At 41.3% G+C, this 15,587-nt stretch overlaps 1 protein-coding gene across 4 annotated transcripts in view; it reads right to left on the bottom strand.

The window, feature by feature from the left end:
* Positions 1 to 15,587, bottom strand: part of ADRA1A (adrenoceptor alpha 1A) — a 174,162-nt gene that overhangs the window by 150,578 nt on the left and 7,997 nt on the right. The gene's annotated exons all lie outside the window — the stretch shown is intronic.

Below are 15,587 nucleotides of genomic sequence, written 5' to 3'. Positions count from 1 at the left end.
TCAATTTCTACCTTTCAAGATAAAGCTGAATACTCCCACCACTTTGCATTTCTCTGGAAATCCAGAGATTTCCAAGCCCTGCCGGACACACCTCACCCCTAAATTGCTAGGGCATTTATAAGAATGTTATCTTGTCCTGATAACTATTGTTTTGGGGGTATTATCCTCTTCTCCCCAATTAGACCACAAGGCAGTGAGTCGTCTTCTTCAGTAACCTCCATCAGACTTAGCTCAGAACCGAGCATGTGGTAGATGCTTAGTGCTTCATAAACACTTCTGGACTCATCAGCAGGTTCAGGATAAGAACTGGACATGCCACTACCCGAGAACTCAGTGAACAGTAAACCCACATCATTAATTATTTACTCCTTGCTTCCCTTCCTCCTTTTCTTCTCCTCCATTTGTTCTTGCCTTTTCCAGCTTCAATTCTCTCATATGCCTGCTTCTTCCCTTCTTTCAGAAAATCAGATGAGCTAATCATGACAGGTCAGGGTACAGAGTGTAAGATTTTCTATTGTCTCCTGGAGATGGTGTCCATGGTTAATGCTTCTGATGCCACATAATCAACGTTTTTTTTTTGAGATTTTATTTATTTACTTGAGAAAGAGCAATAGAGAGAGAGAGAGAGAGAGAGCGTGCACAGAGAAAAAGGGAGAAGCAGACTCCCCACTGAGCAGGGAGCCCAACTTGGGGCTCCATCCCAGGACCCTGAGATCATGACCTGAACCAAAGGCAGATACTTAACCGACTGAGCCACCCAGGCATCCCAATCAATGTGTTTCTATTGAGGAAGTTATGCTATAGAATACAGAGGTAAAATCATGACAGACATCTGTTACTTACTAGTTTGGTGTCACTGGATAGACAATTTAACCTTTATGAGCCTCATTTCTTGGGCAGGTAAAATAAGGATAAAAACATCTCACTGTAATTTTACTAGGGAACTACAAAGTTAAATAAAATAACAAACGATGGGCTAAGGATATAGGATTGGATGTACCAGACACAGAACGCATGCACATCATGGATGACCTAGCCATTTTCATTTTAGAGAATGATCTAGAAGGGCAATATTTAAACCAGAAGAACTCCTGAAAGTGCAAAATTCCAGGCTGTGTCAACTAATCTGAAGGAAAATAATCATCTGGAAATCACGAACAGCCCAAGAGGGCTGCACAGGGCCATGTAGAGGTGAGAGGGCATCAAGACAGGTCTCCTTCCTCTCAGGAATGATGAGGCAGAACAGAACTGTAAAAGGGAAAAAAGCAGTCCTGATCCAGAGGTCAAGCAGACAGCAGCTACCCAAAAGCAGGAGGAAACCACTCTTTGGTTTCCCACCCACAGGAGCTAAATAGGACCTTGAATTCCGGACAAAGCCTCTCTTTTCACTTCCTCCTGCTAATAGAAAGAGGCTCAGAAAAACCACTCCCAACTTTTCACTGCCAAGGGTCGCTTTGTTATTTTTCCCCACAGAACCTATGCTTTGAAAAATTGTAAATGCAACAGAGTAGATAAAATGCCTAACACATTGACTAACACAGATCAGTTGTGCCATAAATGTTAGTGACGTAAAACATGTGATTATTTGTTTCTCCTCATGTTTTTCTAAACAAGACAGAGTATCATCAGAGTTCTGAGCAGAATGAGATAGATAACCAGGCTTGTCCTAATAGGAGACAAGTCTACCATTCCTTTTCATAAAACCTTTGGAGTAGGTGAGTTTTGGATTTCAGGATTTTTCAGATTTTATAAAGATCACACAGGCTATATATTGTATGCCAGACACCACCACCAGAAGGGTATGGGGCAGAACTGCACAATCAAACACAGAATCTTTCTACAATTTAATGTGTGAATATAAAATCTATAAAAAATCTATAAAATATGTTCTACATTCTGAAATCTAGATTTTCATAGGTCTCATAAAATCTATACATTCACACGAGTGCAGATTAGGTTCTCTGCCAAATGAGTTCTGATCAGGTTAGGTTTTTGGCCCTAAATTAGTAATGTAGAACTCTGCACCTTCAGAGTTGTTGAACTTAGGAATTCCAAAGGAATGGTGTACCTATTCTATTCTATGTAGTTCTTTAAAAAAGAGGTAGGTAGTCTTTTTGAAAGAGTCCATTAAGCTTTAGGAAATGTAAAAAATAGTGGGAAGCAATTTCAAAACTTACTACAAAGCGACAATAATCAAAACAGTGTGGTACTGGCATTAGAATAATAGACACGTAGAGAGTATGGAAGAGAATTCAGAGTCCAGAAAGGAGTCAAATATCAATTGTTAATTGAATTTTAACAAGGGTGCGAGGGAAAAAAATAGTCTCTTCAACAAGTCGTTCTTGGGCAGTTAGATTTCCACATGCATGAGAATGACGCTGAAATTTTACCTCACACCAAATATAAAAATTAAGTCAAAATGGGCCCAAAGCCTAACTGTAAGAGCTAAAACTATAAAGCTCTTAGAAGAAAGCAGAGTGATAAGTCTCTGTAACCTTGGGTTAGGAAATGTTTTCTTAGCTATGACACCAAACACATAAGGAACAAAAGAAAAAGTAGACAGATTGGACTCCATAAAAATGAAAGACATCTGTGCATCAAAGGACACTCTCAAGAAAATGAAAGGACAACCCACAGACAGAATGTGAGAAAATATTTGCAAATGATATTATCTGATAAGGGTCTAGTATCTCGAATATATAAAGAACTCCTACAACTCAACAACAAAAAGACAATTTAGAAACGGGCAAAGGACTTGAACAGAAATTGCTTTAAAGAATATATGCACATGGCCGGCAGGTACATGAAAAGATGTTTAACATCATTAGTTGTGAAGGAAATGCAAAATAAAACCACAAGGCGATATGGCTTTACATCCACTTGGATGGTTATAATTAAAAGGACGAAAGGAAAATAAGTATTGGTGAGCATGTGAGGAAACTGGAGCCTTCATCTGTTGTTGGGAGGTACGTAAAATGGGGCAGGAGCTGTGGAAAACAGTTTTTGGTTCCTCAATAAGTTAAACACAACAAAAAATTTGCATGAATATTCATAGCAGCACTATTCACAAGAGCCAAAAGGTAGAAACGACTCAAATGTCCATTGACTGAAGAAGGGACAAATAGAATATGCCATCCACGCAATGAAATATTATTCAGTCATGAAAAGGAGTGAAGAACTGGTCCGTGCCACAACACGGATGAAGCTTGAAAACATGCTAGGTGAAAGAAGCCAGGCAAAAAGGCCATATATTACATGCTTCCATTTATTTGCACTATTGAGATTAGGCAAATCCAGACAGAGGGAAGCAGACTGTCAGTTGCCGGAGGCTTGGGATGCGGGAGATGAGGAGTGACTGCTAATAGGCACAGGGTTTCCTTTAGGGGTGAAAATGTTTTGGAAGCAGATAGTGATGACGGTTGCACATTATTATCAATGTACTAAATGTTACTGAATTATACACTGTAAAATGATTAAAATGGTGAATTTTATGTTATGTGAATTTTACCTCAAAGATAGTGAGTAGACAATTATTAGCTCCTGAAGGACCAAGGCATCTGGAAACCTTAGGGTTTTTTTTTGGAATAACCAGCCAGGATGTTGGAAACACACTATAAAGAATCTGGATGATAATTAAAATTGGTGTTGTGCTTTTCTAAAGATGGGGACAGATTTTAGGAACTCCAGGAATAGAAAGCAGAGTTCACCAGCCTTGTCACTATTGTCATTTTGGGCTGGATACCGCCATGTGGTGGGGCTGTCCTGGGCGCTTTGACAGGTTTAGCAGCGTCCCTGGCCCCTACCCACTAGATGCCAACAGTGCCTCCCAGCCCGACTGGGACACTGTGACAACCAAAAATGCCTCCACACGGTGCCAGATGTCCCCGGGGAGCAATGTCACCCCTGGTTGAGAACTACCGTTATGACTTCTGCAGGACGGTTTGTTTTTCTGGGATTTTACCTTTTCCCGGAGAGTCTCCTTTAAAGGAATCCACTTCTAAGATCGTCCTTTAGTTATCTCCTGACAACACTGAAATCATTTTTTAAAAAAACAACATGGTTGTTGATTGCAAGGAAGCTTCCAAAAACCTCTCTCATTATAAGGGATCAACTACGTGATCAACTTGTAAACAGCAGTTTCTCACTGGCAACCACATGGCCTGGCAATAAGCTAAATGTGGATAGCACATAAAAAAAGAAAGAAAGAAAGTTAGTGTGCAACGTTCCCTTTTCAAACCCTTTTTGGGCAAAGACTACGGCTCTGCCAGCATTCCAGAATAATGACAGCTGATGTGCCCTTTGTCAACTTTCCCTCCTTCTCCTTTGAAAATGCGGACCTAACTCCTTCCAGAAGCTCCTCCGATACCCTCTACTGAGTCTGGAATCAGACACCGTTAGCACAGAGAGCAACCTGTGCTCTAGACCCTCCTCCCCCTCAGCGGCCGCTGCCAGGGAAGCGAGGCTGGGCGTCCAGGACCCCAGTCCCCTGGCTGCTTCACCCCTACCCCCCCGTGCCACTTTTATCTGTTTCCTATCATAGGCTTCTGACTACTTCATCTGAAGCTGGAGTTCCATTCGATTTCATGTGAACCAGGAGTTCTGAAGCTGAGAAGTTTGAACGCCACCGGCCCCACACGAGCCCCCTCTTCTGCCGATGAGGAACCGAAACCCAGACTTTCAACTCATGGCCAGACTGCTTTCCCCTCTTCCAGGGAAGGCAGCCAAGCAGCTCCAGCAAGAGGTCGCTCCACATCTGCTCTGCCTCAGTTTCTGCTTCCCTACATGAGCACACAACTTCTACCGTACAGCCTCGTTCAGGGAATTAAATTGATGTAATAAGCAGCACGTAAGCACCACTGCTATGGACTGAATGTTTGTGTCCCCCTCCAAATTCATTTGTTGAAGCCCTAACCCCAGTGTGGAAGTCTCTGGAGGAGGGACCTTTGGGAGGTGATGTGGGTTAGTCTGATTCTGCCATGGAAGGACAGCGCGAGACACTGGCCATCTGTGAAGCAAGAGGAGGCCAAGCCCCTGACCATGTTACACCCTGATCTTGAACTTCCCAGCTTCTAAAACTGTAAGAAATAACTGTTGTTTAAGATAGCCAGTCTGTGGTATCCTGTTACAGCAGCTTGAAGTGACAGAGAACAACCTATCACATGAGCTGTGTAAACTACTTCATCTCTTTCTCTAGGAAGAGGCTTGTTAACTCTTCACATGATTCCATCTAAACCTCATATGGTCAGGGCCACAAGAGAAGGCTCAGCTTACGGGACTACCCAGGGGTTCTGCCATTGTCTAGCCCCACAGGTATCTTCCTCTAGCTGTTCTTGTCTGGCACCACAAGCTTCCGTGGTGCCGAAGGAAATGGTCACACATCGGATTATTCTCATTTCTGCTTCACATTCCGGTATCATGGCGAGAGGTACCTGAGCCGAGGAGGTGACGTCAGTCAAGGTCAAGCTGAACTTCCTCATCCCCTTTCTAAGTTCTTAGTAAATCTAAAAGAATATGCATAGATGACATTTTACATCACTGCTGAAAGACATGAGGGAAAGGCAATATCCATGAGCCAGAACCTCTTGAGAAATTTCTGGAAACTACAGATTGGTCACAAACAGCCTGAATGAAGGACTGATAAATCTTCAGTTTATCTCAGGAAAAGAGGGTAAAGGTAAGGTTTCTCACAGTTGCTGCTCAGTGACGCCCCCCAGGGGCTTTGAATAATGATGCTGGAGACACAGGCAAACTCAGGGAGAGCTTTTCAAGGACAAATCTCAGCTGTATTCAAGCTTCTGAGAAGAGTACGATGTTGAGGTTCCCACAGGGTGGGAAGCCCGTCGCTTTTCCCAGGCAAGGTCAGCAGACAAGTAAAAGGAGGCTCTCTGGGAAGTGGATCCCAGAGAAAGCCCAGACTTCCTTGTCATGCCACAAGAAAAAGATGCCACCACACCCCCTGTGCCAAGCAAACAGGACAAACAAACTGCTGCATGAGACTGAAACCTTTTCCTTCTAGCTCCTTCTTGGCTCCCTATGGATGGACAGGTCTGTACTCTGGCAAACTTAAACTACAACAAAGACAATTCTTTTCCTTCACCCCTTAATCTGGGTCTGAAAGATGGGCACAGGGACCCACCCAGTTCCAACCAGAGCCCACTTCATATTTTATTTTCAGGTCATCCCTAATGAGGATGAACAAAACGAGAAGGATTACTGTTCACATGAAAAGATTCAGCTGTTCAGTAGACAAAGTGGATGTAAGAAGTCAGAGCAAAAGTCCACCTTTCAGACAGTCCTATGGAAGAAAACCTCTAAGCTGTATTGCAATGGAACATCAGGAGCTGCTGGGTTTATAAAGTGAGTCTAGGCAAGAATGATGAGGGAACAATGTGCCAATAAAATGGAGTGGAGCAGAGAAAAGGTGGAGGAGACCGAGCATTACTAAGACTGACTACGTGAAACTAACTACAACTGTGAGAAACTTGAATGAAGCCAGAGGAAGACAGTTGAAAAGATGACTTATCTGAGGGGGAAAAAGCAAAAGGAAAAGGAGGGCGATACAGGAGATCCAAAACATAGCTACACTGAATTCGAAGGGAAAGAATGAAGCAGCGGAAGTGAGCACTGGAGAAGCTATCTTTAAATCCAGGCCAAAAAAATGTGCAGTAGGTTCCAGGCAACACAACGAAAATTGCCCCAAAGCAGAAATTTCCAGGAGACATTTTTTTTAATTTGACTGGGAAAAAAATTCTATCAGCATCTTGGCTAGAAAATATATACTTATGCAAAGAGAATATTTGACAAGTCAAAAACAAAAACAATAATCAAGTTGACCTCAAGTCATTTATAAAGTGTTTAATACCAAGAAAAGAAGGAGTAAGGACAGTATCTTGAAATAAAAAAAAATATATACATATAATTTAAGTTTTATATACAGAGAAGTTGCTGTTCGTGTGTTTAGGCTCAGGCATGTAAGGGCTTAGAAAATGTGTTTTGCTTATGTCTTCGTTGGTAAAAATTTTTAGGTGTTATACTCAGTTTCACTATAGTAGTAAACATTTGAAACCTTGTGAAGCATGCAGGCTCTGTAGGAACTCCTCAAGTCTGCCATTACTATAGCATGGAAGCAGGTATGGACGATTTGTAAGCCAATGGGCATGGATGTGTTCCAATAAAACTTTATTTACAAAAACAGGCCAGAGTTTGCTGGCCCTTGTTCCACACGGTAGACAAAGCAATATCCTGAGCTCATGAGTGAGTAAATCACAGTATATAATGAAAGGGCAATTAGCATTATTAAGCTAAATTATAGAAAGACACAAAAGCAGGATAATAATGCAATCATTTAATAGCAATAATCTAAATTTAAATGTGAAATTTTATTAACCCAAAGATGTGAGTTTCAGGGAGAAAAGAAAGTCCAAGTATGCTAAACTGCTTCCCTCACATGGGCAAAGGTGACTGACAAAAGTTGTGGCAAAAAAGAACTGAAGGTTAAAAAAATGTTTTTGAAAAGCTCTTAAAAAAAAAAAACCAGAAAAGAAAAAGAAAAGCTCTAAGATAACTTCTCTTAGAAATAAAAATAGGAGACAACCTTTCCAAAACACTGCAGAATTAAAAAGCAAAGAAAATAAATGGTCCAATTTGCAAGAGACAGAAAACAAAGAAAAGGAAGCAAGCATAAAGCCAGAAAGCATAAAGCAAGAAGACAAACATCAAACCAAATATATCTGTTATAATCGCTGGAAATTAGTTAAATCCTTACTGAGAGACAACTATCCGGATCAGGTGCATACACTATAAAAAAATCTATGTGATGCAAGACACACAAGCTGGTATATAAGAAGACACGCAAGGGTATGTTGGCAAATGCAAACAAAAACACATTAAAGAGTACAGTATTAATTTTTTAAGTGTACATCAAGGAAAAATAAATAGGACAAAAAGTCTATCTTTTTTTTTTTTTTAAAGATTTTATTTGTTTATTTGACAGAGAGAGAGATAGCGAAAGCAGGAACACAAGCAGGGGGAGTGGGAGAGGGAGAAGCAGGCTTCCCGCCGAGCAGGGAGCCCGATGAGGGGCTCGATCCCAGGACCCTGGGATCAGGACCTGAGCCGAAGGCAGACGCTTAACGACTGAGCCACCCAGGCGCCCCCAAAAAGTCTATCTTTAATGAAGATATTATTGATTCAGTATTTTAAGTATCAAGCAACTGCATCAGCATATATAAAGCCAACCTGTTAAAAACAGAATAATTGGAGAATTATTCCCAGTAGCTGTGTGACGCTAATCATACCTCTCTTGATATTTGACGAAGAAAGTAGATGATGGATAAAGATAAAGAATAGCAATTTAGGAAGATCTTTAAAATGCCACTATTAAAGCTGAGTTAACATGTACCTATTAAATATGAAATCTATTAAATATGCTAATTATTGATCATATTGAGTCATAAAGAAAACCTCAACAAATTCCATAAGCTAGACATGATTTAGTTCACATTTTCTGACCACACTGTAGTAAATCTGAAATTGGTCTTTAGAAGTGGGGGATTTAAAACGCCAATTATTTTCAAAATAACAGACAACAAGAACACTGCAAGGAATCCTCTTCTGTCTACACAGGACAAAGGGAACATTAAAAGGCGAAAGACAGGGCAACTAAATGAGAGCACTGCTTGGCAAAACACAGGACAAGGAGCTCAAGCTTGCTTGAAGGAAAACGTACAGCTTCGACTGTTTTGAATCGTAGACAAGGAAGAATTAAAATACATGAAGCAGACATTCTGTGAAAGGTAATAAAAAAAGAGCAAAATATAACCAGACAAAGTAAAAGAAAGAAATTTCTAAAGATTAAGTTGTTGCACTGAAAAACAGATTAAAAGGATCGCTACATCCAGGACATGGGTTCCTTGAAAAGACTAGTAAGACAGACTATTTTCCAGGACATCTCAGCGAAGACGGAAAGAAGAAAACATAAGCACATGATGTGGGAAATGAGAAAGATAGAACAGAAATGAAAAATTAAAGAATTTCCTGTAGAGTTCTATGCGAAAATGTTAAGCCTCAATGAGAAGGAAAATGGAAAATAAGAAAACAAAGATTATCAAATCTGACAATCAGAATAGACCACTATCCATGGAAGAAATAGAAACCAGTCTCCAAGAATTGCATCCATAAAAGGAGCTGTGCCCAAATGTTTTACGGGCAAGTTCTTTCAAACCTTCAAAGAACACATAATTCTTATGCTATTTAAACTGTTACAGATTGTAGAAAAAAATGAAAAGTGTCACAGTTGGCTTTATGATGTTAACATAAACTTGATACCAAAATGTGACAAAACAAGCATAATAAAATAAAACAATACATTCAATTCACATAGAAATACAGATGCAATCCAGAAATAAGAGATTTAGTATCACACAGTAGAATAAAAAAGAACAATGCCACTGATCAAGAGAGAATTTAATCCAAGAATACACGGATAGGTTAATATTATGAAATAAAATTTATCATATCAGTGTCAATGAAAAAAGTTGATAGTGATGGGTAGCACAAAAGGAGCATTTGATAAAATTAAAAATTCAATTTTGATAAGATGTTTCTATAAGCTATAGAAAGATACCACACCTTGATATGATGAAATGTGTTGATCTAAAACCGACAAGGAGTGCCATATCTAATGCTGAACCACCGAAGCAGCGTTTCCCAAATTTACTACTGTAATAGTTTTCTAGGACATGTTAGTAAGTGTGATGAAAAGTAAAGTGTAAAAAATAGTTCCAAAGTGGTTAGGGAAATGAATGGAGCGACATGTCATATGTCTTAACAGGAGGGCTCGGCATGATAAAAATGTCACTTTTCAAATTAAACTATGCATCCTAAAAATTTATGATTAACATGTGACAGGATTTGTGTGTGGTGGGGGCCTGTGGGGGACAGGGTTTTTCTGGAAAAATGAATGTGCAAGGATGGACAAGATTTCATCCAGGGGCCTCAAACCAGAAAATGTTAAAATGTATTATGAAACCACAATAATTAAAATAACGTATAGAACTGTCAAATTACTGTGATGTACATCTGACATATGTATAATATTTATTATATTATATTCTAATATATTATTATATAAAATATTACATGTTATATACTATCATATTATACATAAAAACATATATTATAAGTATTATACTTGTTATAAATATAAATATTATATTAATATTTCATATAAATATACATATAATATTACATTATTTGTGAATCACACTACAACAAAAAAAGAATAAAAATTTTTTATTGAAAAAGAATAGTGTGGCACCAATGCCACAGCAGAGAGATGCAAATTACGGAACGGATGTGGGAGTCCCAAGATTCTTTTTAATACAACAAAGGTGGTTTTCCAAATAAGAGAGGAAAGGATATATTATTCACCAAATCTTTTAAGAATATCTGCCTAAAAAAAAAAGAGAGAGAATATCCGGCTAACCATTTCAAAATCTATATGGTTAGACATCACCTACCAAAATACAAAAATAAATTCCAGATAGATTACAAATGATGACCTGAAAGAACTCGGGGAAAATAGTGGTTATGTAACTGGCACTGGGGAACATCTCTCCAAGCATCCCCAGGGGGACACAACTCATATAAATAATTGGATTAAAATATGTGACTACATAAAAATGTTAAATGCCCATATATTTGCGAAAACCACAAAAACAATAAAATGCAAAAAAAACCCAATGGGAAGCATAGTTGCTAAATATGTGCAAGAATTATATTACTAAATACTCCTCATCTTTATTCCCTTTTTAGCAAACCTCTCCATCTGTCTGCAATCCATTTGCCTTTCCACAGAAGGTGGACGCCGCCCTGGGAAGAAGGAGGACCTGATTCAGAGGAACGTCCCATTTAGCCAGAAAAAGGAAGGGAATGTTTTCCCCATCTAACTTCTATAGGTGGACTGTGGGGGGAAATGGGGAAGGAGGTAGTGGAAAGAGGCAGCTGGGTGTTTGTTCTGAGCTCCCCTCTCAACAAGGACTTCGAGGCATTTAAGATAAAGGTGGGATTGAAGGTGATTTTTCCCATCCTCCATTCTGGGTGTCTGGGAGATGCCACATGACAGCTACCGCACCATGAAAGTTACAGCCAGCACGGCTCGGCAGAGAGCAAACCCGGTCAACACACCTGTATGGTGTGGTGTGGTGTGTGTGGTGTGTGGGGCATGGTGTGGTATGCGTGGTATCTGTGGTGTGGTGTGGTGTGTGTGGTATGGTATGGTGTGCAGGGTGTGGTGTGTGTGGTGTGTGCAGTGTGGTGTGGTGTGTAGTGTGGTATGGTGTGTGGTGTGGTGTGGTGTGTGTGTAGTGTGGTGTGGTATGGTCTATGTGGTGTGGTGTGTGTGGTGTGGTATGGTGTGTGGTAGGTGTGGTGTGGTGTGGTGTGTGTGGTGTGGTATGGTGTGTGGTAGGTGTGGTGTGGTGTGGTGTGTGTGGTGTGGTATGGTGTGGTGTGGTGTGGTGTGGTGTGTGGGGTGTGGTGTGGTGTGTGGGGTGTGGTATGGTGTGTGGCGTGGTGTGGTGTCTGTGGTGTGGTGTGGTGTGTGTGGTGTGGAAGGAACCCATGGGGCTCTCCATGCCTTAAGACAGGGGTGAAACATTGCTGAGGATTTTAGCTCAGGAGCAAGAGGTGATCACGGGGCCTCCAGGGACAAAGTGACTCCCTGGCCAATGGCAACAGAGCAGTTATCTCCCCAGCCAGGAACGAATGGAGTCACAGGCAAACTTTGAGGGTCTGAAGTCCCAGGGAGGACTGTGTGGGGCTGGGTCATCAAGTGGGACAACGGGCCACAATGAACAGCCTCAGACTCATTAGGGAACAACTAGTGTTTAGTCACTCGACTACACCAACCTCCCCAATGCAGGACACTAAAAATCACACTTAAGGATCAGTCAAGGGTCCTAATTTCCTATCCACATACCCATGAGATCATGTGAGCCCCTGGACCTGGTCAACAACTTAGCAGGCAAATCTGTACAGCTTGTGTTACTTCAAAGAGGCTAAGTATATAAAGACGCTTAAATGATGGGATCAGGCCGAGCTTATTGGATTTGACTAAAAGTGTGTGTGTGTGTGTGTGTGTATTTCCATGAAGTTCATGAAAAAGATCACATCCCTTTTTCGAAAATAAAGAAGCTACATTTTCTCAGCAATATCTGATTATAGCATGAGAAAAGAACTGGCAACCCAGTATATACTATAAATAAGTGATTAATATCTTCAGTGTATAAAACGAGCTTACAAATAGAAAAGAAATAAAAATAAATGGGTTTATAAAAAGCGGCCAAAATGCACAGACAAGCAATTTCACATTACAAAAGTCGAAATACAAATGACTAATAAGAATACAGGGGGAAATTTTTCAAATAGCAAAGAAACATACAATTTAAAAATGAGAAGCCACAATGCAAGCGTCCAGCTGGCAAACCAAAGAGCGCTAAAATACAGGGAACCTGCTAGACAAGGAAGGTAGGTCTTCCCATCTGAACCTGAGACCGTGAGGCAACAAAACACAGCAATGCCTTCGTCCTTAAGTGCTCTCTCCTTCAGAGTAATGACTTGCCTGTCTGCAGCCTGATTTGAAAGAGTCGACTATTGTTCAAAGTATTGTTGGAACTAATTCTAGGTGTTTTCTGAGCCTGCAGCACATTCTTTTGAATATGACGGTAAATCTTCATTGACAGTTTCATCTCATGGAAAGAGCCAGAATTAATTTAAAGCCAAGTCTGCTTATACTATTTGTGATCAGAGAAAGGTTTTCTCATAAATCTGTTCTGGAGGCCATGACAAAGAGGCATTCCAGAACTATGTAGCAGCTCATGGAAATAACTATTTGCCACCGCAGGTGCTAAGGATGGTAGGACATCTCTCACCTGTCCGGTGTAAAGGTCTCCCACTGGCCTGTCCACAGTCCTCTTTCCATGAAGCCTGTGACAGTATGAAATATAGGCTTCGTCATGTCACCCTCGTTCCTGGTCAAAAACTCATAAAATGGCTCGAAAAGCATATTTGGTCTGGTTCCTTTCTCCCCAGCTTCATTTGTTACCAGCTATCTCACAGACCTTCAGTTCTGGCCACACCAGTCGTCTGGGAAATCCTCATGGACATCTAGTCAACCTTGTTGGAGTCCTTGCCCATTCTGCTCCCCACCCCCCCCCCGCCACCCTCTCAGCCACCGAACATCTCCCCATCCTGCACATCTCGGCTCAAAGGTCAAGCCTTCCTTCACAGCAAGACTTTTCTGCCCTCCCTGCTCAGGGTCGTTCTTAGCCACAGTATATGTTTTCAAGGTACCACCTATGTCCTCTTCACTGTGCAGTTTGGATTTTTTAATCAGACATTATCTGATCCAAAGAGATTAGAAGCCTGCAGGAAGGCGAGGACCCAGACTCTTTTTATTTGGTGCATGGCATAAAGCCCAGCATACCGGAAGTCCTCAATAAATAACTAGCAGATGAAAGAGAAATGTTATTTGATATGCTTGTGAGGTAGATAGGCCACAAGATGGTCAGAATAATCCTCCCTCCTTCTCTGCATCTGCCACTCACCCATCAGGACATCAAGCTATGTCCTTCGCCCTTCCACCTATGTGGGCCTTGTGACTTGCTTTCACTGCAGAATGAGACAGCAGTGACACTGGGGCAGGCCTGGGCCTAATTCTTCAAAGGCCTGGCAGTGTCTGCCCCGGTTCTCTTAGAGAGAACAGCCATCCTGTAAAAAAGCTGGTCTAGGGGCGCTTGGGTGGCTCAGTCACTTAAGTGTCTGACTCTTGGTTTCAACTCAGGTCATGATCTCAGGGTTGTGGGATCAAGCACTGTGTCGGGCTCTGCGCTCTGCAGGGAATATGCTGGAGATTGTCTCTCCCTTTCTGTCTCCCTCTATTCCTCCCCTTGCTCATGCTCATGCTCTCGCTCTCTCTCTCCTTCTAACATAAATACTTAAAATTAATAAAAAAGAAAGAAAGAAGGCAGGAAGGCAAGGAAGGAAGGAAGAAAGGAACAAGGAACAAGGAAGGAAGGAAGGAAGGAAGGAAGGAAGGAAGGAAGGAAGGAAGGAAGGAAGGAAGGAAGGAAGGAAGAAAGAAAGAAAGAAAGAAAGAAAGAAAGAAAGAAAGAAAGAAAGAAAGAAAGAAAGAAAGAAAGAAAGAAAGAAAGAAAGAAAGAGAAAGAAAGAAAGAAAGAAAGAGAGAAAAAAAGAAAGAGAAAGAAAGAAAGAAAACAAGCAAGCTGGTCTACACCACTGGAGGAAGAAAGGTCACCAGTTCTGAAAGCCAGCCCAGGTCAGATATACTGGGTCTTGACTCATCCCTGCCCCACAGAATCATGAGCTATAAAACAGTTGTTGCTTTAGACTACTATGTTTTGGGATGGTTTGTGGTACAGCCGGAGTAACCGAGAAACAGGCCTCTATCTTAAAATCGTAATGGCTCTCAGATTATCGTCACACCATTATCTCTAAGAGGTCAATCTTCTCAGGTTAAGAATCAGGGGCCTGTAACAAAGCAACCCAATGTCTGGTTATTTTGGGCATCCACAAGAGTCAAGAGTTGTTATATGTCCTTTATATGTCATTACCTGCACTTGCCCTTTTTTCTTGCCGTGTCTCACACATCACCGTCTGAAACTTTGCTATGCATTTCATTGTGCAGATTTTCAGCTCCATTCGGGCAGGGATTTTTTTCTTGTTTTTTTCTCCAGCAATTCTAGCTGCCTGGCACGTAGTAGATGCTCAATGAAATTTTGTTGAATGAATGAATCATTCTTTATCTCACTGCTTCTACCCGATAAGCCCCTTGCAAGATCTACCTGCCCTCAAACACCCCATTTTTTTAAAGATTTTATTTATTTATTTGACAGAGAGAGACACAGTGAGAGAGGGACCACAAGCAGGGAGAGTGGGAGAGGGAGAAGCAGGCTTCCCGCTGAGCAGGGAGCCCGACGCATGGCTTGATCCCAGGACCCCGGGATCATGACCTGAGTCGAAGGCAGATGCTTAACAACTGAGCCACCCAGGCGCCCCTCAAACACCCCATTTTAAAACACATTCTTTCTCCTCACTACGGCATGGTCTGCTATCTTTTTAATTTTAACATAAATATAAAATATTCCATGTCCACAGGAACCACAGCTCAGCCCAACACAGCCTCCTTTGACTCAGAGGTAACAGCAATGACTAGGTCCAATAATAATGCCTATTTTGTATTGAAATCAGAGAACCAGAGTTTAGACATACACCGATGTGTTCAGTAAATGTTGCCCCCTTTATCCCTTTCTTTCTGACATTCTCTCTTTCTTGGACCTCCAAAGGCATCTACACACTACCTATGTCAGTAACGGTCTGCAAGTCACACACGCACTGATAAAATTCACATTTATGGCCATTTACTCTCTGCTAGGCACTGTGCCAGGCGGTCGATCTGTACAACACGTCCTATTTTATGAAAAAGAAAGCCTAGCTTTCAATCTCAGGCCATGACTTTTCCCACTCAGCCCGATGACTCTGGAACTGGCAGGCTCTAGACCAAGGGA

This window comes from Zalophus californianus, chromosome 2 (genome assembly GCF_009762305.2).
Source record: "Zalophus californianus isolate mZalCal1 chromosome 2, mZalCal1.pri.v2, whole genome shotgun sequence".
Lineage (NCBI taxonomy): Eukaryota > Metazoa > Chordata > Mammalia > Carnivora > Otariidae > Zalophus > Zalophus californianus.
This window is presented reverse-complemented; position numbering and strand designations above follow the sequence as displayed.